This window comes from Schistocerca gregaria, chromosome 9 (genome assembly GCF_023897955.1).
Source record: "Schistocerca gregaria isolate iqSchGreg1 chromosome 9, iqSchGreg1.2, whole genome shotgun sequence".
Taxonomy (NCBI): domain Eukaryota; kingdom Metazoa; phylum Arthropoda; class Insecta; order Orthoptera; family Acrididae; genus Schistocerca; species Schistocerca gregaria.
Window position 1 is genome coordinate 173,225,455 of NC_064928.1, and position 27,956 is coordinate 173,253,410.

General features: G+C 43.0%; 1 protein-coding gene across 2 annotated transcripts in view; it reads left to right on the plus strand.

Moving 5' to 3' along the window:
* The window catches only part of LOC126292018 (facilitated trehalose transporter Tret1-2 homolog), a 184,839-nt gene that overhangs the window by 46,188 nt on the left and 110,695 nt on the right, over window positions 1-27,956 (plus strand). Inside the window, exons 1-2 of one of the 2 annotated variants that reach the window (XM_049985811.1) lie at window positions 1,022-1,120; window positions 9,987-10,083. The gene's annotated coding sequence lies outside the window, so the exon portion shown is untranslated. Of the gene's footprint in view, window positions 1-1,021; window positions 1,121-9,986; window positions 10,084-27,956 lie in introns of those variants that run through there. The other variant, XM_049985810.1, reaches the window with a different exon arrangement.

The window sequence follows — 27,956 nt, forward strand, 5'->3', positions numbered from 1 at the left end:
AATAACAATTTCTTTTGTCGCGAGCGCTGATTTGAGAAACCAAGGTTACCGTACGTAATGATCTGCTTCTATTCTACTATGTCAAACAAAATTTGCGTTGACAGCGATTTTAGTCAGATGCAAAAGCAGCAGAATCCTTCCACACAACGTATTTGAGTTATACCTGCGCCAGTATGGAAACATTCTTTCTAAAGAACTGGTATGAAAACACCCAAAAAAACTTACGTTTCAAAAGCAAATATCGTGAGACCATAAATCGATGTGTGTCGAAAAAATATCTTTCTTTAATTGTTATTGTAAAGTCTTAAAAGACGTCCCTCGCAATAATAGACATCTGTAAATGTGCGGAACATTGTATAAAATTTGTCGAAACAAGTTCCAGCTGTGTAAAGGTACTACTGTGCTTGCTTGCACCGAGAAGCCATTGACATCTAGGAGCATGAAAAAAAGAAAATTAACAAGAAATAAGAAAGCCTCAGATTAAGCTGATGGTGGATGCCTGTCTCTCAGAGAGTGCTGGCCGCAAGTAGCAAATGGTCCTAGCACATTGGCGTCGCTGGTGTATACCACCTCAGCTTCAGTCCACCACGGGGCTAGAGGATGACTGCTTGAGAGAGCCTGCCACTCATGCTGGAGAAACGTCAGACTGTCAATCCATCGGGCGTTGCCCAAAGTACCAGAATCAGCCACCTCCGGGCAACCGGTTGAGAAGTGGCTGCCACAGTGTCAATGAATGACGGCTGGCACGACATCGCCAAGCCTAGCGCTGACCCACGAGTCAAAGCAGCTGACCTGCGAGAACGTTTGTTCTGTGAAACCTGCCTGAGGGCCCCATCATCTCTCTGTGTGCCAGACTGTTTACTCCAGCAGTGCTGTATACTTTGGTGTCTTGTTTGGTCAGCTAGATACTTGGGCTGGCAGCCCTTGTATCTCTGCTCTGCTACAAAGCAGATAACGCCAGTGCGACACCGATGTTTGTTCCTCCCTTGGTCACGTGGGGCTTCCATAAGAGGACCGCGTCCACATCAAGGCAACGCAGCAGATGTTGGGCGGACCAGCACCGATGTATCGTGTCTTCACTAGTGCTAGAAACCTCATCACGGACCGCCGGTGCAAGGTGGTAAGTCCTTTCACGTCTCAGATCCACAACTCAGTGTTCCCTCTGTTAGTAGACGTAAGTCATCCGACTTCGGCTATTTCCGAAGTTACTTGGAGACAAGTCGTTTAGTAAAGAAAGCATGTCTAATAATGTCATTTACGTTATGTCCCTGCTGGCCCACACACTATACAAAACAGAAACTTTCATTATTTTCTTCAGTTGAAACTTCCGGGCTGAGAGGCCGTGGTCGATGTATAAAATTTCCACCTAACGTTTCGTTGTCGGGCAGTAGCCGGACGACCTCAGAAGATGTCTCCCGCAGATGGAGACGAAACGTTAGGTGGAAATTTTATACATCGACCGCGGCCTCTCAGCCCGAAAGTTTCAACTGAAGACAACACCGGCCGTGAAAGCCTACATTGTATGATTTCAGTATTTTCTTTTAGCTTTTCTTGTGCTCAACGGGTTACTTTCCTTTCCTCACACTAAATAGTTTCGATTAACTTGACTGTTTTCTACCTACTCGTGTACTTTCTGTCTTTTAGATCTCGTCGTGTTATTCGTGTTTCTTTCAGGCACTTGTCTGTTGCCATCCATTTTATTATCTCAGTTTTACCTTTACTTCGAATTTAATACAATTCCTGAAAGGAACCCAGAACTTGGTTTTATTATTATAATATTCATAAAGTACTTTAGCCTTCGTTTCTTCATATCCGAATAAATATTGATATTCTTGTGAATTTCCTTATGAAACTCTAACGTTCCTTCGCAGTAAGTTTTGGATCTCATGTTTTCCAGAGCACGTTTCATTCTCTCTTTTCGATTTCTTCAGTGTCTCTCTTTCTGTTTAATAAGAATGTTCTAGCCTTGTAAATACTTTTAGATTTGATTACCGTGCAATACTGTCTCTGCCATACTGTATTTTGATATGCATTTTTTTGTTGGAAATGTCTTTTGTACGGCTGAAAGCTGTTTCCATTTTTTGGCAACGAATTATAATCACTCTTCTGTTAGGCAGTCGTTTGAAGGTTATCCCATAAATATTTGAAATCAGAAACTCTTCGATTTTCCCGTTTTCAGTCCCAGAATTTTTACTGACAAATTCTTGTTAGACATGTACTTATTCCGTGAGATCTGGAGACCTATTCCGCCCACTTTATCTCTAAGAATTTCTGTGTGTGTTTGTGATGTTCGAATGGCGTGACAGAGAATCACCTTCCCATCTCCTCGGAGGTTCGAGTCCTCGCTCGGGCATGGGTGTGTGTCTTGTTCTTAGAATAAGTTAGTTTAAGTATTGTGTAAGCCTAGAGACCGATGACCTAAGCAGTTTGGTCTCTTAGGAATTCACACACATTTGAACAGGATCACCTCATCGTCTGTAGGAGATAACAGTCTCTCCTAATATTAACAGTTCAAAGTTTGATTGTTTGGTATGTTTCATCAACCACTCTTGGATTACTAAGAAGCAACTGAAAGATAGTGGACGGTATCTTACTTCTGTCTCAATACGGTTTTAATTTGAAAGCGTTCCGATATTTCTACGCTCAACACAGTTCAGATTTTTATATTATTTGTCATGTTTCTAGCAACTGCAGTGTTTCGGAGTTTCGCTTCTTGTCCCACCTGAAGTTGACGGAGAGAGACTTCAACACTAGCATTTTCACAAACCCAACTTTGTAATTCCAAATACAATGGAGACACGTCACCATTTTATCCACCACGTTAACAATGAAAAATTGCCCTGGTCCGAGTAGGAATCGCACCCCTACGACTCCTAACAAACTTAATAATGTATGTAGACGTTTAACCCATTCCAGCAATAGATAAACTCGACAATTTTTGCCTGTCATCGACATTGGTACTAGCAATATATCGGCCCCGGGGATACCCAGAATTTCGAGAATGATTTAAATTTCATGTCTGTGAAGTCGGATAACAAATGCAAAAGAAATATGTCTTTCGTGTGACATAATTACAAACTGACAATTTTTCTGATTTTTTTACCCGTATTTGTACTATGAAACCTTTCTTCTTGCCACATGTTATGATTCTAGGCCCACAGGACGTATCCAATAGGTTTTGGGAAATGAGTTTGAGAGTATCAAAATATGTGATATAAATAGCGGTATCTTTTTATTGTATTGGCTTATAAGTTCACACACATTACACCGACAAGGAACCACAGACCTTAGTATGTGACAATTTCGACTTTATAGTTCTACTCGTTCCTGGAAAAAGGCGTTTTTGACAGTCGGCCAAAAAAGTGATCCTATAAGGTCTTCGTTCTTACCGATTGAGATACTAAACCATAAAAAAACCAAAGATCAGTCGCTCTGGCCAGAGGAAGGCTAATGGGGTCCGACCGACCGCCGCGTCATCCTCAGCCAGTGGCATCATTTATATGCGGTATGAAAGAGCGTGCAGTCAGCGCACCACCCTCGGTGCCGTTGTCGGTTTTGCAGACAGAGCGGCAGCTGCCTCTCATTACCATTTAGCAGCGCCTCAGTTGGCACCACGAGACTAACTGAATCCCGGACCAGCCCTGCCAGCGAGGAAAGTTCCCTGGCAGTACCGGGAACTGAATCCGGGTCCTCGGTTTGGCAGTCACAAGAGGACACCTCTGAACAGTCATATACCAATAACAAGATTAGCGCTCGCTGCTACACTCATGTACACTGTACGGCCTGAAAACTTTTTTCTGTTTTTATTGAATAGAAATTTTATGTTGTTCGCAAATTGCAACACATGCTAAACTTCCCACGCTAATTACCCATGGTCTTTCCCGAATGGTTATCTGACGAAAAAGCGATTCTGATAGTTCGAGACCAATGATTTTGTTAATCATACCTTTTGCGTTCTTGTAGATTGTCCATAGCAACTTTCATCCCCTAACAAATATTTCTCTATATCTATCCGAGAAGTGAAATAACTATTTTCATAAATTTAGCTTTAATTTTTTTTAATTTAACGAAATATTTTCTTAAAACTTTTCATCCCCTGTTGCACTCCCTTAGGGGTTGAGTTTCCATGACCACTGAAACAGTTTTTTTTAAATTTTTTGATTTATTCTTTTTATTTCCAACTGAGAAGTCAGATACTAACTGTCATAGATGTAACCTTAAAATCCGTAGTAAATCTTTAGTAAACATTTATTTTCAAAAAACTTTTTCACCCGCTAGTTTATCTCCTTAATGGTTAATTTTCCACAAATGCTGAAACACGTATTTTTTATTTTCTGACTGAGGAACCGAATACCAGTTCCGCATTTCTAGCTTAAAAGTTCCCTTAATAGCGATATACATTCAAAAAACCTTTCTTCCCCCATTTTGCCCCCTTAGGGGTAGAATTTCGTACAATCTCTTCTTAAACGATACCTACAGTATAAGACCCATACCATTTCCAAACTTCAAGTATGTATCCTTAGGGGTTTCAGCTGAGCGACAATGAGTTAGTGGATCAGTCTCACCCTATTTCGACCCCTTAGGGGTTGAAATTCCAAAAACAGTGAAACATGTATTTTTTTCATCCATAGCTATGGTGCCGAACACCAATTTTCAAAGATACAGCTTTCAAAATGCTTTTTCCAATAAAATGTTTTCATAAAACGTTTCAACCCCCCCCCCCCCCCCCACTATTTCACTCCCTTACGGGTTGAATTTCCAAAAATAGAGATACGTGTATGTTTTATTTCTAACAGAGAAGTCGAACACAAATTTTCATAGATCTAGCTTCAAGAAATGTTTGAACAATAAAATATTTCCATAAAAACTTTCAACCACCGTTTCATCTCCGTTTCATTTCTAAAAACAGCGGACACGTATTTTTTAAATTTCTAATAGAGAAGCCACATTTAAATTTTCATAGATTTAACTTTAAAAATGCTTTCATAATAAATTCTCGTCCCTTTTTTCACTTCCTTGTGGGCTCAGTTCCCAAAACACTGAAAGAGGTATTTTTTTATTCGTAACCGTGGCGTCAAGTATCAAAAGCATAGCTGTAGATTTAAAAATAATTTTGTAGTTCTTTAATAATGATATATTTTCAAAAAAAAGGTTTCATCCACTATTTTCCCCCATAGGATTAAATTTCCAAAAATGCTGAAACACGTATTTCTTTACTTCTGACTGAGAAACCAAGTACCAATATTTTTGAGTTTAGGTTCAAAATTGCCCTAATAGCGACATTTTCGAAAAAATCCTACATCCCCTGTTTGACCATCTTAGTGTTGCAATTTCAAAAATTTCTTCTTAATCGACGCCTACAGTATAATATTCACACCTTCTCTAAATTTAAAGTTTCTGTTCTTAGCGGTTTGGGCTTGGCGATGGTGAGGCGGTCAGGACATTGCCTTTTGTATATAGAGGTTAATCAGTTCAGTTGAGTCGTTACCATGAGGCATTCCAAGACGAGATACGCAAAAGCCTAGATTACTTGCCTTCACTGTCAATATCATCATCGTAGAAGTAGTGCAGAGCGAGATGGAAAAGGCATTGGTTAGTACACTGGATTCGCATTCGGGAAGACAACGGTTCAAGTCCACGTCGGGCAATCCAGATTTATTGTTTTGTGGTTTACTATAGACGTTTAAGACGAATGGTGGGATGTCTCCTTTGATACACATACGGGTGATGTCCCTCCCTGGTGCTTCTCCAACCCGAAATTGTTCGTTGGACCATTTGTCACTTTCATGATGGAACACCATGGGATCCGTCCCCTTCAGAATGAACATCCAAGATCGTTTTGTTATCTGCTCTACTAGCGTCTAACGTCTCTTGTCTGTGGGTCTGCAGGACATTTGTCGCTTGTGTCATTATCCAGAACTTGATGCTGTGGATAACAGGAATTCTCTGTAGAAGTCTGCGGCTATGATGCGCTTACACACAATTTTTTTTCTGTCTGTACCGCACTTTATTTCTTCTGATTATTCCAATTACGCGTTTCGGCAGACTAATATGACCAGGTTTTAGCTCTCATGTTCTAGCTACACCTTAGAGGTTTCGTATATTTACGCTTCTTTCAAAAAATACGATCAATAACTGCATAAAACATGGTTTATTTAATCTAATCTTCATGAAGCTACTCGTGATGTCCCTTTTTGCCTCGTAAAATGACATGAAGTTCTTTGCAGCCAGACTAGGCACAAACGTGGTAGCAGTAAACAGATTATCTTAGCATAACGTCTTACGCCTAAATATACGTAATTATAATTATTTTGGAACCAATCGTCAGCTCGTGTGGGCAGAAATTCAGACCGATGGAAAGACAGCAGTCACTCCCAAAACGTGTAATTTAATGCGGATCTAGGTTTCGAGTATATTATATTCATCATCGGTGCATTACCAAAGCGTCATGTGTCTAAGTTTTGTGTCTGACACGTGGCATTTGGCCATATGTCATGGTCTGACTCATCGGGGCCTACATGTCGCTCTTTCGATGCACATATGATGACGATGTTACAGTCGAAATTTAGATCTGCATTAAATTACCGATTTTGCTGCTTACTGTTGTCCTTCTTTCAGTTTGGATGCGTAATCATGATTGTGCAGCGTAGTCATTCTCACCTATTCAAAAAGAATTATTTATTAATGCGGTTTCGTTGTTTTCGTTTACAACGAATATTTTGCACTTTTCATTTAACTCTAGAGAGTCTACAATATCACAACCGTAAACAGATTGCCCCAAAGCAGACTTGTATGTGGGAGAACGAAATGCTTTTGTAATTCTCATAAAATTTGTCTCAGTGAAATATAAATCATCAAACTGATAAAGCACGCCATGAAAATTTCAAAGTATACTGACCAACACTAAGTGTCCTAAAGCTACAGAAAACACCGATAATCAGCGCTTTGAAAATCTATAATGAACTTATCGATACCCAAGTTGCCATTATGTCTCATGGCTCATCATTACATGTTCAGGTGTGGGCTTAATTTGACAGACACATCCTGCTCTTCGACAGTTTCTGATATTTGGCGACAACGAAAGAGTGTCTGAGTAGTTGCTGGTGTATGAAATTCAGTTTTTCAAAAAATGGCTCTAAGCACTATGGGACTTAACATCTGAGGTCATCAGTCCCCTAGACTTAGAACTACTTAAACCTAACTAACCTAAAGACATCACACACATCCATGCCCGAGGCAGGATTCGAACCTGCGAAAGTAGCAACCGCGTGGTTTCGGACTGGAGTGCCTAGAACCGCTCGGCCAAAGCGGTCGGAACGCTCGGGGTCACAGCACATGATGGGCATGCAAGAGCCCGAACCTGTCATGTTATAACTACTGAAAAACAAAAAGAACCTTACAACTGAACCTTACATCTGCTACAATGCTCAGTTGCGAATTTTCCTCCGGCAGGATTGTTTGTAACACATGAGGAGTACGTTTTATGCACTGGACTTTGCTCATATTGAATACCACTCATATTCAATGTCTGCCAAGAAATGAAGCATGTAGATGACCTGGTCAGATGTCAATGCAACTTCGTACCGATGCACACCAACGGCAGATATGTAAGTGATTATAGCTGGAATTCTCTGCGACTGGTTTAGTGTTGGTAAAAGGAGTGGTAGGGTATATAAGGGGTATGAACAGCGTCAAATGTGGGTGCACAGTGGGAAAGACACAGAGATGGCTCTGAGATATCATTATCAGCCCCTGTCGGAATTGTAAAGGGGCCTCATCCTGATTCCACCAGGCCGGCTGGTCGAAACGCAGAGTATCCAGATTTTTGGGGTATTCGGTCTTGACAGTGGCCCGGCCCGATGTTGGGCAGCATGGGAACGCGAGGGCAGACGTTCTCGTCATCAAGGTTCCGTTCAACCACGTCAGACCACCACAAGAGAAGGTCGCCGTATTGTATTGTGCACCGACCACATCGTAACCCCTGCACATCTGCACCCCCCTATCCGAAAGCAAATAATGGACTCCCTTCAATATTCAGTGTCATCCCAAAGCACTGGGGTGGTGCCTACCAGCAGAAGATGGCATGCTAACAGACACTCACAACATAGGCGAGCCCCTGATCAGCAATACTGAGCGGATATGCCAGACACTGCCACAGCCGGTCAACAGGCAACAACAGGGAAGTCAGCAAGCTCACACACTAACGCACAAACAAACAAACACTACCCGACTCTGTGAATCCGGTGTGTGACCTGTCGGTCACTAACCGATGTGATGAACCCAACTGATGATGCCGGTCGAGAAGTGAACGCCGGTAGCCAGCTGCAGCCGCCGAGTAACACCGCCACACAGCCTCAAAGGCCTCCATGATACCCACCACTAACTTATCTAAGCCTTGCATGATCTGTCGCAGATAGCAAGCAGTCCGCTACTGCTCCTACTACCCGACACGACTATATCAGAGTTTTTTTTCTCCCCTTTGCTCTTCGTACTTTTTTTTTCCTCTGCCATTCAAACTGCTACCCTTCGTTCAATTTTCGACCCAATCTGTCGACAGATGAGCGCATATTAATGGTACGTGCGCAAACATCGCAGTACCCACATCCTGCGAATACCTCACTTAGTGAAAACTAACGACTGTCCAAAGAAGACACTAGACCTGTTGTGTTGTCCATCATGCCGAAGGGGCACCACCATTAAAAAAAAAAAAAAAAAAAAGTAAAATAAAATAAAATGAAATAAAAAAACACACACACGTCAGAAATGGCTGCGTCTGAGTGGTGTGGACAGACAGGCATGGACAGACAGCTGATGAATGGCGTCGCATTGTGTTTATCGATGAGCCGCGATTGTCTGCTGACCCGGATGACCATTTTCGGCTATATACTTATATGGATATGGTGTACTTTCGGACACGACCTGCAGCCGTCTAGAACGAAATTAGAATTATATTAATACCTTCAACTGCTAACGTGCGTTGATGTATATCAAGGGGGACAGGTGAAAATGTGTACCCCGACCGGGACTCGAACCCGGGATCTCCTGCTTACACGGCACACGCTCTATCCATCTGAGCTACCGAAGGCACAGAGGACTATCTTGCGCACGCCTTCCGCGAGACCCACATCTTGTATGTCGACACACTACATTCGTAGTGTCCCACCACAAGACACTCATTACTCGTTGAAGACATTCTTACCAAGTCCCGTAAAAGTGCGGGGAATACATGCGTATCCTGGTGTCACTACGTCAGACCACGGCTGATAGTGACTGATGGAAACCTCACAGCACGGTGCCACGCCACGGAACTTTTCCGTTCTCATGCGTTGTCTCCCACGCGACAGTATCGTGGTTCCGTTTTTTAGCAGAACAACGCTCGTGCATACATGATATGTGTCTCTATGATCTGTTTTCGTGATGTTGAAGTACTCCTGCAGTCAACAAGGTTCCCAGGTCTCCCCACGATATGGCATGTGTCAGACCATCAGCTCGGATGTGAATTTCGTGTCGGTGCCAGTATTACGGTACGTCAAGGGCCAGTTAGAACAGTTGTGGTCCAGCTCGGCTCAGGGGAGGGCACAACGGCCAGAGGGGGGTGCAACGTCACACTGATAAGTGGGCTCATACCGCCAAGTTCTTTGTAAACGCGACTCGTTTTTGCATCACTGAAATACCATCACACACCCTCTCAACATGCGGAATTTCATATCGTTTCCTCCTCTCGTATGAGTGCTTCACATTTTTCGTCAGGCAGTGTATACTCGTTGACTGTGGCGTTTCTTCATTGGTGGGGCTGAACCGCAGCAGTTCTATTGCGGGATGACGCAACTCTGTTTATTTTAATTTTGGCATATCTTCATAACTTCTCTCTTAACTTTTAAACTCCTTTTGTCTTTTAGATGGCCGATCGAAAGCGGTCATTTCATTTTAAAATATCGTGATTGTGCAGACAGTAATATATTTTTATGATTTTATTCCATTCGCAGATGTAAGCCTGGAGTTGCGGAACAGCCAAGCAGCAGTCGCTCCCTTGACGATGGTGTGCCATCTGTGAAACGACTGGGACGTCAGCAGAAGAAACGAGTGAGTACAGCCAGACTCTTCAGTGAAAACACTGTTCTGTTGTTTGCTGGAGTCGTCTCCAGCACCTCTGTCTCATCATCAGCTGATCGATATCTACAGTTGGGTGTACAGCTCCTCTAGACTTTTCCATCCACTGCAGTCCCTACCTACAAGCACCCATTTTGCTGCTGTACTATTCTCCTCGTCAGTAGCTGTGTGGTCATCGTAGATGGCTGACATGTGCAGGGCATAGGTTCGATTCCCGAAACTGCCAAGGACATTTCCTTTGTGGCAGGACTGGTACGATGTGCACTCTGCCTCGTCACGCCAACTCCAGAGCGACCTGACCGAGTAGAGGCGGCTCCACAGCCTGGAAAGTCTGCCAGACGTCCGGGAGAGCGGTCTGCTCACCACAAGACCCTCACAGCGGTGTCACAACTTTAGGCCAAGGCTGATAGTGACCGATGGAATTCTCCTGACTGGTGTGACGCGGCTCGCCAAAAATTCACGAGTTTCTCTCCTGTACCAACTTCTTCACTTCAGAGTAGCCCTTTCAACTTACGTCCTCAATTAGACGTACGCCAATTTCTGCCTCCCTCTACAGTTTTTACCATCCACAGCTCGCTCTAGTACCACGGAGATTAATCCCCGGTGTCTCAGATGTCCTATCATCCTGTCCCTCCTCCTCGTCTATGTTTTCCGCGTACTCCTTTCCTCTCCCATTCTGTGCAGAACCTCCTCATGCCTTGCCTTACGCCGCGCGGGGTAGCCTCGCGGTCTTACGGTGTCTTCTAACGGTCCGGGCGGCTCCCTCCCGTTGGAGGTTCGAGTCCTTCCTTGGGCAAGAGTGTCTGTGTTGTCCTTAGCGTAACTTAGTTTAAGTTAGATTAAATAGTGCGTAAGCTTAGGGACGGATGACTTCTGCAGTTTGGTCCCATGAGACCTTACTAAAAATTTCCAATTTTCCTTACCCCATGACTTCACCTAATTTGCAACATTCTTCTGTAGCACGACATCTCAAATGCCTCGATTCTCTTCTATTCCGGCATAACCACAGTCCACGTTTCACTACCGCACAACGCTGTTCTCCAAACGTACATACTCTGAAATTTCTTCCTCAGTTGGATACTAGTATACCTCTTGGCCGGAGAGGTTCATTTTTTGCCAGAGCTATTTACGTCCCTCTTGCTCCATCCGTCGTTTGTTATTTTTCTATCTAAGTAGCAGCATTCCTTAACTTCGTCTTCTTTGTGATCCCTAATTCTGATGTTAAGTTTCTGGCTGTTCTCATTTCCACTACTGCTCATTACTTTCGGCTTTCTTCGATTTACTCTCAGTCCATATTACATACTCATTATGTTTCTCATTCCATTCAAAATATTCTGTAATTTTTCTTGACTTACTATTAATAGTATTCGCGACATTTTAAGACCGTATTCGCATAGAGCACTGAATGTGCCCTAGCTATGTCAGAAGATAAGAAGTTATACACACTTACATGTGTGAAAAACTGTCATATCGTCCATGACGTCTAAATTTAATGGTTATTTGCTACCATTTCTGTTCGCAACATATTTCGCAGGCAGCATCAACACATGTCGCTGAATGTATCTGTGAAATTACATAACATGTACGATTCATAGTTCAGGACGAATGACGTAATAAACTTTGAGCTGAATGAAATCGAAACTGTAAGGTGAATTTCGATATAGATACAGGCGAAATATGTGTACGGGTAGGTGTGAAATATGCTAAACACGCCTGAAATATATCTCACACGTGCGTACGCGGGAAAAGCCACGGCTAGAAAGCACCTATTAAACTCCTGAATATTCAACGAAACATGGGGTAAGAACGAGGAACCGCCCCTGTTAGGCTGTGGGTGACAACGTATTCAGGAAAGGGTTGGAGGCAGAGATGGATAGACAGGGAAGGGGAAGGAGAACATAAACACAGACGAGGGAGGGGAAGACAGACAGAGAGAAGGAGAAGATGGGCTAATAGATGGTGGAGGAGACCAAACAGCGAAACCGTCGGCCTCATCGGATTAGGAAAGGAAGGCGGCTGTGCCCTTTGAAAGGAAACATCCCGGCATTTGCCTGAACCGATTTAGAAAAATCACGGAAAACCTAAATCAGGATGGCCGGACGCGGGACTGAACCGTCGTCCTGCCGAACGCGAGTCCAGTGGATGGACTAATAGAGTGGAAATAAATACATACCCGGGTAACGCTGAGCATTCAGGTAGTATATTCTCATATATGTGAGTGCCCGGAGACTCAAGTTATAGAACCTAGTCCTCGACGGAGAGTGTTCATCAGAGACAAGGAAATTGTCAAGAGTGCCCTAGGGATGTCTGATAGGATGGCTCTCTTCTCTGTAGACATAAACAAGCTGTTGATAGGGTGAGCAGCAGCCCGCTACTGTTTGTTGATGGCGCTGCAGTGCGTGGGAAACGTCGTTGAGCGACCGCGGTAGTATACAGAATGACTCAGACACAATTAGTGTCTGTTTCCATTCCAGGCAGCTTGCTATAGTTGCAAAATAATGTAAGTTAAACCAAGAGCTGGTTCAGTGATATTTTGTGAGTATTTTGGTGTAAGGGACCCGTGGTCTTCGATGGCTCGTTACAGAGTAAAGACTTAATAACGAGTTGTAGAGAAAAAATTGCCAAGCGAAAGGATATACTGAGTTAATCGAAACCCCACAGGTTGCTCAGGGACTTTCCCTGAATATTTTGGTGTAATAGATCTGCCGCACATTGGGCCAGGATCTTGAAAACCTGGCCAAAACTTTAAATTCTGTCCCAATATGGCGAAAATGGGTTTAAGAGGGTTTCTGACACTTCTGATAACGATTTTCGTATCAGAATCGAAAAATTCAAAATGGGGAATCCAATACGGCGACAAGAATCTGTAAAAAATTAATGAAGTTGACAAAAATGTTTACGGTGACCATTTATATTTTTAATGGGTAGCTTCATTACGCAACTGATACTATTACTATCTTTATCACAGAAAATGCATACTACCAATAAAAATTCAAAGTTTTATAATTCTTCCTAATCTGCTTCCTCTTGTGCTTGTTGTTTTCCATTTCCTTCTTCTTCATCTTCCTCACCAACATATTGATCATCTCATCATCCTACGCATCTGATTCCTCGTAATCCTCTGCAGCAGGTTCCAAGCCACCAACAGCTTCCGACGACAGAGTTTTCACTTCCCCCGGGGATGGTTCCCGCAAAGAAGAAATATGGCGATATGAAAACACCTTTCGAACAGTGAGAAAGCCTGTAATATACAATTGCCGAAACGCACAACGGAAGGCGCAAAGTAACGCAAGAAGTCCTGTGGTGTGCGGAAATAGCACGGAACCGCTGCTGCGCCGCTCCCCCATTGCATTCAGTGAGCCCATACGCGAAATGCACGCCCACCAGCTCTTCACCGGTAAACACAGACGTACTGTTACGCATCACAGTCAGTGGCTGACTAGAACTGCCTGCAACAACTACGAAACAGTGCTGAATATAAGCTCGAGGTCTGAGTGATGTGGTCGTTACTGCCGTCAGCAGAAGGTGCCGTACGTGAAACTGCGCTGTTGTGCGGATGGCTTCAGTGGAATCTGATACAGAGATGAAAAATCAAATTAAATGTTATTAGTCTATAATGAGCCACCGGACACGGCGCCCTTTGGGTTAGAACCCCGAAAAAAATGGAAACAAATTTTTAAAAAAAGAAAAATTCGTAGTTAAAAAGTTTCGTTTAATAGGTTGGCTAAAGGATCAGTTTGGCCTTAGGAAACGTAAGGGCACCAAAGAGGCAATTCTGACGATGCGGTTGATAATGGTGGAAAGAGTAAAGAAAAATGAAGACACGTTCGTAGGATTTGTCGACCTGGAAAAGGCTTTCGACAACGTAGAATGGTGCAAGATGTTCGAAATTCTGAGAAAAATAGGGATAAGCTATAGGGAGAGACGGGTAATATACAATATATACAAGAGCCAAGAGGGAATAATAAGAGTGAAGGACAAAGAACGAAGTGCTCGGATTAAAAAGGCTGTAAGACAGGGAAGTTGTCTTTCGCCCCTACTGTTCAATCTGTTCATCAAAGAAGGAATGATGCAAATAAAAGAAAGGTTCAGGAGTAGAATTAAAATTCAAGTTGAAGGGATATCAATCATACGATTCGCTAATGACATTCCTCTCCTGAGTGAAAGTGAAGAAGAATTACAGGAGCTGTTGAATGGAATGAACAGTCTAATGAGTATAAAAATCGATGAAAGACCAAGTACTGAGAAGTAGCAGAAATGAGAACAGCGAGAAGCTTAACATCAGGATTGATGACCGCGAAGTACAGGTAGATGAAGTTAAGGAATTCTACTATCTAGGCTATCTTAGCTACTATCAGAGATAACACTTGGTTCAAGAATCATAAAAGAAGGTTGTATACATGGAAGAATCCTGGAGATACTAAAAGGTATCAGATAGATTATATAATGGTAAGATAGAGATTTAGGAATCAGGTTTTAAATTGTAGGACATTTCCAGGGGCAGATGTGGACTCTGACCACAATCTATTGGTTATGACCTTTAGGTTAAAACTGAAGAAACTGTAAAAAGGTGGAAATTTAAGGACATGGGATCTGGATAAGCTGAAAGAACCAGAGGTTGTACAGAGTTTCAAGGAGAGCATAAGGGAACAATTGACAGGAATGGGGGAAAGAAACACAGTAGAAGAAGAATGGGTAGTCTGAGGGATGAAGTAGTGAAGGTAGCAGAGGATAAAGTAGGTAAAAAGACGAGGGCTGCTAGAAATCCTTGGGTAACAGAAGAAATATTGAAATTAATTGATGAAAGGAGAAAATATAAAAATGCAGTAAATGAAGCAGGCAAAAAGGAATACAAACGTCTCAAAAATGACATCGACAGGAAGTGCAAAATGGCTAAGCAGGGATGGCTAGAGGACAAATGTAAGGATGTAGAAGCTTATCTCACTAGGGGTAAGATAGATAGTGCCTACAGGAAAATTAAAGAGACCTTTGGAGAGAAGAGAACCACGTGTATGCATATCAAGAGCTCAGATGGCAACATAGTTCTAACCAAAGAAGGGAAGGCAGAAAGGTGGAAGGAGTATATAGAAGGTTTATACAAGGGCGATGTACTTGAGGACAATATTATGGAAATGGAAGAGGATGTAGATGAAGACGAAATGGGAGATAAGGTACTGCGTGAAGAGTTTGACAGAGCACTGAAAGACCTGAGTCGAAACAAGGCCCCCGGAGTAGACAACATTCCATTAGAGCTACTGACGGCCTTGGGAGCGCCAGTCCTGACAAAACTCTACCATCTGGTGAGCAAGATGTATGAGACAGGCGAAATACCCTCAGACTTCAAGAAGAATCTAATAATTCCAATCCCAAAGAAAGCAGGTGTTGACAGGTGTGAAAATTACCGAACTATCAGTTTAATAAGTCACAGCTGCAAAATACTAACGCGAATTCTTTACAGACGAATGGAAAAACTGGTAGATGCGGACCTCGGGGAGGATCAGTTTGGATTCCGTAGAAATGTAGGAACACGTGAGGCAATACTGACCTTAAGATTAAGAAAAGGCAAACCTACGTATCTAGCATTTGTAGACTTAGAGAAAGCTTTTGACAATGTTGACTGGAATACTCTCTTTCAAATTCTGAAGGTGGCAGGGGTAAAATACAGGGAGCGAAAGGCTATTTACAATTTGTACAGAAACCAGATGGCAGTCAGAAGAGTCGAGGGGCATGAAAGGGAAGCAGTGGTTGGGAAAGGAGTGAGACAGGGTTGTAGCCTCTCCCCGATGTTATTCAATCTGTATATTGAGTAAGCAGTACAGGAAACAAAAGAAAAATTAGGAGTAGGTATTAAAATTCATGGAGAAGAAGTAAAAACTTTGAGGTTCGCCGATGACATTGTAGTTCTGTCAGAGACGGCAAAGGACTTGGAAGAGCGGTTGAACGGAATGGGCAGTGTCTTGAAAGTAGTATATAAGATGAACATCAACAAAAGCAAAACGATGATCATGGAATGTAGTCGAATTAAGTCGAGTGATGCTGAGGGAACTAGATTAGGAAATGAGACACTTAAAGTAGTAAAGGAGTTTTGCTATTTGGGGAGCAAAATAACTGATGATGGTCGAAGTAGAGAGGATAGAAAATGTAGACTGGCAATGGCAAGGAAAGCGTTTATGAAGAAGAGAAGTTTGTTAACATCGAGTATAGATTTAAGTGTCAGGAAGTCGTTTCTGAAACTATTTGTATGTAGTGTAGCCATGTATGGAAGTGAAACATGGACGATAACTAGTTTGGACAAGAAGAGAATAGAAGCTTTCGAAATGTGGTGCTACAGAAGAATGCTGAAGATTAGATGGGTAGATCACATAATTAACGAGGAGGTATTGAATAGAATTGGGGAGAAGAGAAGTTTGCGGCACAACTTGACTAGAAGAAGGGATCGGCTGGTAGGACATGTTTTGAGGCATCAAGGGATCACCAGTTTAGTATTGGAGTGCAGCGTGGAGGGTAAAAATTGTAGAGGGAGACAAAGAGATGAATACACTAAGCAGATTCATAAGGATGTTGGTTGCAGTAGGTACTGGGAGACGAAGAGGCTTGCACAGGATAGAGTAGCATGGAGAGCTGCATCAAACCAGTCTCAGGACTGAAGACAACAACAACAACAACAACAACAACAACAACAACTATCTAGGCAGCAAAACAGCCAATGATGGACGAAGCAACGAGGACATCGAAGGCAGACTAGCAACGGTAAAAAGGGCATTCCTGTCCAAGAGACTGGAGCGCAGCATTGTGTGGTTGTGAAACATGGACTGTGGGAAAACCTGAACAGAAGAGCATCGATTCATCTGATATGTGGTCCTACAGACGAATATTGAAAATTAGGTGGAGTGATAAGGTAACGAATGAGGAGGTTCTGGGCAGAATCGGAGAGAAATGTGGAAAACAAAAGCAGGAGGGACAGGATGATAGGACGTCTGTTAAGACATCAGGGAATTACTTCCATGGCACTAGAGGGAGAAGTAGAGGTCAAAAGCTGTAGAGAAAGGCGGAGACTGGAATACAAGCAGCAAATAACTGAGGACGGAGGTTGAGAGTGCTACTCTGAGATGAAGAGGTTGGCGGGTCGCATCAAACTAGTCAGAAGATCGATGACTCAAAACAAAAAAAAAGTTACTAAGGCTGGAACTATGGAACTATTGAATTCCGATCTTAGAAACTGCCAGTTGTTGCTTCCGCAAGTTGAATTACAGGGCCAGCACCATAATAATTTCTCAGCCGCGCGTTCAGCTATGCAGGCTGGAAAAGTACTGAGTCGTTCGGATGACATCTTTTTGTTCAGAGAAAGCAGACCGATTTTTTCTTAAAGTAAAGCTACTCCACAATGTATGTACTTAATTAAGAACACTTATCTCATTATTTAACCATTAACTAACTATTACCTTTTGCTTATTAACTTCTTACCGGAATGTAAGCCAAAAATTTGTAAAACGTGTACGAAAAAAAAGAGGTAAGTTTTAGATTCCATGACATTTCGCCTTCTCTTTCATTCCGTCTGTAAGTATGTACTATTATCTTTGCGAATACGCCTTAAAATCCAGCTAGTAGCCGCAACTCCGACTTTTGACCCATGTTTTAAACGACAGTTGCAAAATGCCGTTATTACACAGAGAAAATACAAAATTTTACAGCATTGCAACAGTCAGGCATTATGTCAGAGTGCTCACGGTACAATATGGCAAGAGGGCAAGAGGGGTACATTTTTACCTATCGGCCGGTCAGAGTGGCCGAGCAGTTCTAGGCGCTTCAATCTGGATTCGCGCGTTCGCTACGGTCGCAGGTTCGAATCCTGCCTCGGGCATGGATGTGTGTGATGTCCTTACGTTAGTTAAGTTTAAATAGTTCAAGTTCTAGGGGACTGATGACCTTAGACGTTGAGTCCCATAGTGCTCAGAGCCATTTCACCTATCGGTCAGCTGTAGGAAAATGCGCAGAAATCAACAAACAAGTCAATAATGTAATACCGCCTAAGCTATGCCCGAAAGTCTTCTCGCGTGAAAAATATGGGGGATGTGTTCCGGAGACTTCTGCCAACAACCCATCCCTATATTTCTTATTTGCGGAAACCATCCACGGGGGAATTGAAAACTTTGTCGTCGGAATCTACTCCCGCTTGGAACCTGCTACAGAGGATGATGAACAAGCAGATGCTCCGGATGTTGAAGAGGATCAAAATGTTGGTGAGGAAGGTGAAGAAGAAAATGAAGATGGAGAACAAAAAGCATGAGAGGAAGCAGATTAGGAAAAATTATAAAACTTTCAATTTTTATTGCTAATATGTATTTTCTGTAATACAGATAGTAATAGTACCAGTTGTGTGATTAAACTACAGTCATTGTTAACACTAATTGTCCATTTCATTAATTTTTTTCAGATTCTTGTCGCCATATTTGATCCATTTTGAATGTTTCGATTCTGATATAAAAATCGTTATCGGAAGTGTCAGAAATCGTCTTCGCCATATTGGGATAGACTAAAATTTTGGCGAGGTTTTCGAGATTCTGGCCCAATGTGCGGCAGACCCATTATACCAAAATATTCAGAAAATGTCCCTGAGCAACCTGTGGGATTTCGATTAACTCAATATTTCCTTACGCTTGGCGGTTTTTCCCTAGATAAAGACTTTGGTCAAAGCTAATAGTTGCCAGAAGATAGCGATCACCGCCTGCGCTCTTCTGGACGGAGTGATGCTTTCCTTTCCACAGTCGGCATACCTAGGTATCGCGCGTTGCGTCAGCTGTTTGCCCTCACAGGCGGGCAGACGCAGAGTGTCGACTGACTGCCGCTAACGATGTTTACCAGCCCTTCACCTCGTTCGCTACCCGGTGTGGCCGTATCAGACGGTTCCCCTACGAAAACAAATACTTCCACTTGTCGGAAGGCGACTCGGTAGTCCGTTTAGATATCTGCGATCCACACACCGAGGCGACGCAGCCTCAAGGATATTTCCAGTCTTAATGGCTGGCAGCTGGAAGCGCCCGACCAAAACCAAATCTGCGCACAACGCACCGTTCTTGGTTTCGTCCTCTTCTACGGCTACATACAAACTCAGTAAGCCACGATACGGTGCTCGTCGGAGGGTACCTTGCACCGCTAATAATATTACCATTCCTGTTCCATTCTCTTTCGTACAAGCCCAGATTTCTGTTAGCTTGTCTTTGCAATCATTACACTCAATGTACGACAGGCTTTCAACAAGTAACGCAACACATTTTTTCTGAAAGCAGGTTGATTTTATTCGATATTCGAGTGCACCATATTATTGCCACTCATTCACCCACAAACCCCATTTTTCAACATAATTTCCGTTCAGTGCGACTGCGTAACGCCGCTCTACTGGGAGGGCCTGTATTCCAACGGCACCACCCTACTGGTCAACATCGGAGCTGACGTCTGGCTGCATAAACAGCCTCCCCATGATCCAAGTAATGCTTCTCACTGACTCCATCCAAACAGATGACAGTCGGAATGTGCGAGAACCGGGCTGTAGGGTGGGGGACTTCTGTGAGCTCCTATCAGGAGCGCAGAGTTATGTGAGACCCGGCGATGTCATGGAGAAATAGCAGTTCACTGAGCGAGGAGGCGCAGTCATTAGCACACTGCACTCACATTCGGGAGGCCGACGGTTCAAACCCGCACCCGGCCATCCGAATTTAGATTTTCCGTTATTTCCCTAAATCGCTTCAGACACATGGCGGGATGGTTCTTTTGAAAGAGCAAGGCCGACTTCCTTTCCTAATCCAACGTGATCGATGACCTCGCTGTTTGGTCCCCTCCCCCAAATGGTACAAATGGCTCTGAGCACTATGGGACTTAACATCTGTGGTCATCAGTCCCCTAGAACTTAGAACTACTTAAACCTAACTAACCTAAGCACAACACACACATCCATGCACGAGGCAGGATTCGAATCTGCGACCGTAGCAGCAGCGCGGTTCCGGACTGAAGCGCCTAGAACCGCTCGGCCACAGTGGCCGGCCCCCTCCCTCAAATCAACCAACCAAATAGTAGTTCGTTTGCATTTTTGTGGCGACGGAAACGCTGAACTCACTTCTTTGGTTTCCTCAGGGTAGTACAATGTACAGGGTGTTTATAAATGAATATCAGGGTTTTAATGTTTCATAATATTAATTATATTAAACTTGTTGTTGTTGTGGTCTTCAGTCCTGAGACTGGTTTGATGCAGCTCTCCGTGCTACTGTATCCTGTCTTCATCTCCCCGTATCTACAGCAACTTACATCCTTCTGAATCTGCTTAGTGTATTCATCTCTTGGTCTCCCTCTACGATTTTTACCCTCCACGCTGCCCTCCAGTACTAAATTGGTAAACCGAGCGAGGTGGCGCAGTAGTTAGCACACCGGACTCGCATTCGGGAGGACGACGGTTCAATCCGGTCTCCGGCAATCCTGATTTAGGTTTTCCGTGATTACCTTAAATCGCTTCAGGCAAATGCCGGGATGGTTCCTTTGAAAGGGCACGGTCGATTTCCTTCCCCATCCTTCGTTCACCCGAGCTTGCGCTCCGTCTCTAATGACCTCGTTGGCGACGGGACGTTAAACACTAATCTCCTCCTCCTCCTCCACTAAATAGGAGATCCCTTGATGCCTCAGAACGTGTCCTGCCAACCGATCCCTTCTTCTGGTCAAGTTATGCCACAAACTCCTCTTCTCCCCAATTGTATTCAATACCTCCTCATTAGTTATGTGATCTACCCATCTAATTTTCAGCATTCTTCTGCAACACTACATTTCGAAAGCTTCTATTCTCTTCTTGTCTAAACTATTTATCGTCCATGTTTCACTTCCATAACTTAAAGTTATAAATGGTGTATCAAATGAAAGACCAACTCACAGTTTTACCAAGAACCTTATAAATGTTCAATGTGAGCACCATTTCTCACACGGCACACATCAAGTTTATAGCCGAGCTCTTCCCAGACGATGATAAGTGTGTCTTCGGTGATTGTAGCAACAGCTGCTTCAATCCGGTTTCTTAATTCAGGGAGGTCTGCTGGTAGCGGAGCCACGTACAGACGGTGCCGTTGATGAAGCCCCAAAAGAAGAAATCGCATGGCGTTAGGTCGGGTGAACGTGGAGGCCATGCAGACAAGCCCTGTCATTGGGCCCCTTGCGGACTATCCAGCACTTGGGTACAGTGAAGTTCAACCAATCGCGTACTTTGGTATGCCAGTGAATATTTATATGGTTCTTGGTCAAACTGTTTGAGTTGCTGTTTCATATGACATATCATTTATAACTGTAAATTTAATGTAATAAATATTGTAAAGCTTTAAAACAACGATATACATTTATAAACACACTGTACTTAGGAACTGATCTTTGCATCATGACGGAGAACCTGAAGCAGAGTGAAGATTTCACCATGACTTTGCTGACTGAGGTTGCGGCTTTGAACTATTTCTTCGGCGGAGACGTTGTGTGGCGCCAGTTTGTTTCTGGTTCGAAGCTGTAAAACCATGTTTTATCGGCCGTGACCATGTTCGACATGAAATTGTCACTACCAGACTCATAATGCACATTCAGAAAGCGCCTATGAATATCTGCGACGCTCTGGTTTTCCACCAAAAATAACTGAACGACAGGTCTCTGCTTGGAACAGACGCCGTATTGAAGGATACACACAGCGCTGCCACCTGTAGAAACTTCATAACTGTAGGTGCTGATGTAGGAATATTCCACGATGTTGCACAACAAATATCGCGTTTTCTCAACCGAAATTGGCGGAGAAGAAAAATGTGCTGCAATATTTATGCAACGCCTCTCGTACGTCGGTGGCAGTAGCCTCGGTCTGCAGCCTGTCGCAAATACTGATTTCCTAAAATTTCTCAGTAGTGGTTTGCGAAAAGAACGTCTTCTAACCTCCAGAGATCCCCATCCAAGTTCACAGAGAAGATGCCTCAGTACGTGTGTGTTGACTGAACGTACCTGCAATAAACCCGGCGGCACGCCTCTGAACTGCTGCGACATCATCTTTCAATGTGACCCGGTCGGAATCACAAACACTCGTGCAGCACTCGAGAATGGGTTGCGCAAGAGCTCTGTATGCGGTCTGCTTTACACAGGAGCTACGCTTTCGTAGAATTCTCCCCGTAAAACGGTGTCGCACATTCGTCTTCCCCGCAACGGTCTTACGTTCTCGTCCCATTTCATGTCGCTTTGCAAAGTTACGCCTGGATGTTTAAATGACGTGACTTTGTCAAACAGTATGCCACTAATACCGCATTCCAACACTGCAGGATCATTTTTCCTGCCCATCTGTATTAACTTACATCTTTCCACATTTAGAGCAAGATGCCATTAGTCACTCCGAACAGAAATTCTTACTCATCCTACATCCTCCTAACGTCACCCAACGACCGCAATTTCCCGTACAGCATAGCGTTATCAAAGAAACAGTTGTCAGTCTTAAAGCGTTTATTAACCATTCTGTCGACAGTTGCAGTATTTGTATTAGCCTAATAGTTTACCTTACGGATTCATTTTCCATTCTGGTCTACTGAGGCTGCACTCACAAAAACCAATAATAATAATAATAATAATAATAATCTTTCCAATTCTAAAGTTGGCAGGGGTAAAATACAGGGAGCGAAAGGCTATTTACAATTTGTACAGAAACCAGATGGCAGTTATTAGAGTCGAGGGGCATGAAAGGGAAGCAGTGGTTGGGAAAGGAGTGAGACAGGGTTGTAGCCTCTCCCCGATGTTATTCAATCTGTATATTGAGCAAGCAGTAAAGGAAACAAAAGAAAAATTTGGACTAGGTATTAAAATTCATGGAGAAGGAATAAAAACTTTGAGGTCCGCCGATGACATTGTAATTCTGTCAGAGACGGCAAAGGACTTGGAAGAGCAGTTGAACGGAATGGAAAGTGTCTTGAAAAGAGGATATAAGATGAACATCAACAAAAGCAAAACGAGGATAAGGGAATGTAGTCAAATTAAATCGGGTGATGCTGAGGGAATTAGATTAGGAAGTGAGACACTTAAAGTAGTAAAGGAGTTTTGCTATTTGGGGAGCTAAATAACTGATGATGGTCGAAGTAGAGAGGATATAAAATGTAGACTGTCAATGGCAAGGAAAGCGTTTCTGAAGAAGAGAAGTTTGTTAACATCGAGTATAGATTTAAGTGTCAGGAAGTCATTTCTGAAAGTATTTGTTTGGAGTGTAGCTATGTATGGAAGTGTAACATGGACAATAACTAGTTTGGACAAGAAGAGAATAGAAGCTTTCGAAATGTGGTGCTACAGAAGAATGCTCAAGATTAGATGGGTAGACCACGTAAGTAATGAGGAGGTACTGAATAGGATTGGGGAGAAGAGAAGTTTGTGGCACAACTTGACTAGAAGAAGGGATCGGTTGGTAGGACATGTTTTGAGGCATCAAGGGATCACAAATTTAGCATTGGAGGGCAGCGTGGAGGGTAAAAATCGTAGAGGGAGACCAAGAGATGAATACACTAAGCAGATTCAGAAGGATGTAGGTTGCAGTAGGTACTGGGAGATGAAGAAGCTTGCACAGGATAGAGTAGCATGGAGAGCTGCATCAGACCAGTCTCAGGACTGAAGACAACAACAACAACAATAATAAATATGAGTAACTTAGAAGATTTCCTCGGAGTAGTGAAGCAACTTAAATCATTTCATAAAAGCAAGTCTTCCGGTCCAGACTGTATACCAATTAGCTTTCTTTCGGAATATGCTAATACAATGGCTCCATACTTAACGAACATATAAACCCCTCGTTCGACGAAAGATCCTCACCCAAAGACCGGCAAGTTGCACAGGTCACAACAATGTTAAAAAGAGGCTGTAGGAGTAATCCACTGAATTACAGGCCCATGTCATTAACTTCGATGCACAGATTGAACAATAGGGCCGAACGACTACATCCCTATTTTGGACTCTTTCTAATCCGAGTGCTTTGTTCTTAGTCGTCCAGTGTTATTATTCCCTCTTGGCTCTTGAATGTGTTGTATATTACACGCTTCTACCTATAGCGTCTCCTATTTCTCTCAGCACTTCGAATATCTTGCACCACTTTACAGTGTTGAAAGCTAATTACAGGACGACAGATGCTATGAACGTATCTGGTGCTTGAATATTTCATAAATGTAAATAATTGATAGTGTTGTAGTTAAAGAGTATGTCGGGAACGCAAGAATAAAGACATGTGCGTCAGTGACCGCCCTAATACGATGACACAGCCTCGATCACAGCTGAAATTATGGCAAGGTTAACGGTTTCGGATCAAGTTTGCCACCATCATATCTATACTAAGAAGGCAAATTTCTGTAGCTTATTACTTATCCTTACACGAATGGAACTGTCATACAGAGCCAGAGCAAAACAGTTTGAAACCTTATTGCAGAACACTGATACATAATTTAATCTGTAATTTATGCACAACTACCGTGTTTTTTCACTCTCAGAATCTTGCGGATGTCTCACGAGTAGAATTAAAAGCTGTGACATAGCCACGAATGAAAACAGTGACCCATGAAGTTTAAAATTTGTTCCTCTAATTTGAGTCTATTAATACAAGTGACTAACCAGATACGACTAATTGGCTATCCACATCTTGTAAAAAATAAATTATGAGGTAATGAAAAGCCGGCCTTAGTGGACGACCGGTTCTAGGCGCTTCAGTCCGCGACCGCGCTACTGCTACGGTCGCAGGTTCGAATCCTGCCTCGGGCATGGATGTGTGTGATGTCCTTAAGTTAGTTAGGTTTAAGTAGTTCTGAGTTCTAGGGGACTAATGACCACAGCAGTTGAGTCCCATAGTGCCGAGAGCCATAATGAAAAATATTACTGCCATACACGTAGAATAAATGGGCTTTGATAGCATGACTACAGATACCTGTTTAAAACATATCCTAAAATAGTAAAGCCACAGATACCAATAAAATTAGCTAGGCATCGTCGATCAGAATTAAAAAATGCTACGTAGTAGAGCACCATTGCGGCAGAATCATAATGTGAATGACGCTGTTGTACACATCAAATTGTGGTGTAGTTACGCCAATACATGTATGTTGCGTGACTCGTCAGGCGTCGCTAATGTAAGCATACGTGACAAAAATGAAATAAAGCAAAAACATTGAATTAGGTGAAAATATCCTGTTAGTCAAGAAGTATCGAGACTGGTTTAATAAAAACTAGAGAAAAGTTAAGACTGTAGTTTCAATATTTTAGATGTTCCACATAGTGTCCCGCCAGCCGAATACAACACATAAAAAGTTCGTGCAATAATGTGAAACAGACAGAAACTGTTGTGGTTGGGAGGAGAGCCAACCGTGTTTTTCTAAAGGAGGCCGAAATGCACGCGTTCTAGCTCACGCAGGCTGGCGTGAGGTCTGGAACATGACAAGGGAATTAGAATTGAGAAAAACGGACGTAGATGGTGGAATACTTAACTTTAATCCATTAATGGAGAACGTCGCTCTTTATGGTACATGATTCACAATATCAATAGTAACTGAATATGGCGCCTTGCTAGGTCGTAGCAAATAACGTAGCTGAAGGCTATGCTAACTATCGTCTCGGCAAATGAGAGCGTAATTTGTCAGTGGACCATCGCTAGCAAAGTCGGCTGTACAACTGGAGCGAGTGCTAGGAATTCTTTCTAGACCTGCCGTGTGGCGGCGCTAGGTCTGAAATACCGCATTCCTCTGAGCACTATGGGACTTAACATCTGATGTCATCAGTCCCCTAGAACTTAGAACTACTTAAACCGAACTAGCCTAAGGACATCGCACACATCCATGTCCGAGGCAGGATTCCAACCTGCGACCGTAGCAGTCGCGCGGTTCCGGAGTGAAGCACCGAGGACCGCTCGGCCACCGCGGCCAGCTGTGATCACAGACTGGAATTAAAGAAACAAATTGGACGTGGACGTCATGAAGGACTTCTCGCGTCCGTAATTTAATATATTATTATCATTATTTTGATTGTTGCTGACTTATGTGGTGGGCCTTAGTAAAAATGACATTTCATTAAATTTTGATTTACGATTAAATGCTTTCCTGAAGTTCTCCTTTTTAACAATATTAATCTCAAATTATTTGTTACGTTAATGAACGTTAGACTCACTGAATCTTAAAACATGAGCATATAAGTTGAACAATGGAATAAACTTTTCATATTAATTTCCTCGGCTAGTCAGTGAACTTCAAAGCAAAAAAATCTTGAGTTATTAATTACAATTGCGGCCCACACGCGCGCAAGAATATTTTTTCTTCCCTCCGTTAACCATTGCATTGTAGTCGGAGTCCTGGCTATGGCTCTCTGCTGTGGTACTGAAAATAAGAATCTTAAAGTTACGTGTTTTCTGCAGCGTCGGGCGGCTGTGGAGGAAAATGTATATTATGGTAATAGCGGTCGAGTTTTTCGCTTCCGCTAAATTTTTATAAGTTAATGTCGCCACGTAATGGCGTCGTTAACTGTATCGGCCGCTAAGATTGTTGAACTGTAAATTACTCGAATACAGGTTAACTCAAAGGAAGGCGGACATGAAATCGGGATCACCTCTTACAAATTAAAAGCGCACAATAATATTAAATCAATACATTATCTGCTTAATTCATACAAATATGCGTACATTTGCCAGCACTCGCAAGATGTCCGTCTACAAACAACCAAGACAAGAGAAGAAGTGAAGACGACTAAAAAATTAACAGAAGAGCGGATCTTGTCGTCTCTTTAGATCATTTTGTTATATTTCTTTGCTCTCGGAATTTACACAGAGAAATTATTATAATATAGAGAAAAGTGTATGTTCGTCTGAAAGGCTGGTGTCCACTTATAATTCAAATTTTAAATGTCTCTTCTTTATAAATACCGTTTTCTAAGTCTTTTCGTAATACAGCTCTGGGGTCGCTATAGACTGATTTAAAAGATTTTCAATGGGAAAAATCCTCTTCATGGTAATGGAGGAGCCCCATGATTTTATCGTATCAGTCTGAAACAGTCCATACTGAACAGTGCAACTGGTCTGATTTTTGTTGGCCAGTCACTGGAGGATCAGCCTTCACGAATGACTGATAACACGTGTCGAGAACGTGACGCTCGGCCATGACAGCTCTGGAGACGGCAGTCCACGTGCTATCTCACACGTCGCTGGCTGCACTGTGTACTGCGCATCTGCGAGCAGACATTCAGCCTTATCAGAGGGCACCGGCAGTTATAGCCTTAACGCCTCACGGATGACGCCTTTCATGGCCCCAGACCCTCCCTAACGCCCCATTAAATCCGGCGCGGTACTCCTGCGTAAATGTCACGAGCCGAAACTCACTATTCACACGAAAGAACTCTCGCCGTGCCTAAAGAAAACACAGCAGACAGTCATAATGGACGTTTACCGCTTGCGTTAAAGGATATTGGGCTTTTCTTGCTGTTGTTAAAACTGCACTGTTATACCTAAGAGCAGAGTGGTTCGAAAATAAGAACAGCGGACAGAAAATTATACTCCCCCATAGGAGACACCACACTAGCAGCGTCCGTCAACGCCTCGGTAATGGTACCCGACAGCCAGCTGAAGCGCTTCATTAAAGAAAGGAAAGCCCAGGGCTACCTCACTGCGCGGATGGTGATTACTGCACGGCCCAGTCGCAGTTATGTCACCACCTGTCAAAAACCTCAATAACCACTTTTGCAGCCCGAGACGTCCAGTCATGTCAACTGAAGTACTATGGTCAGTTGCGCTGGGTTTTCTCGGTTGAGAATCCTTGGTGCTAACAGCTCGATCGAGCTAGTCACACAGAGTC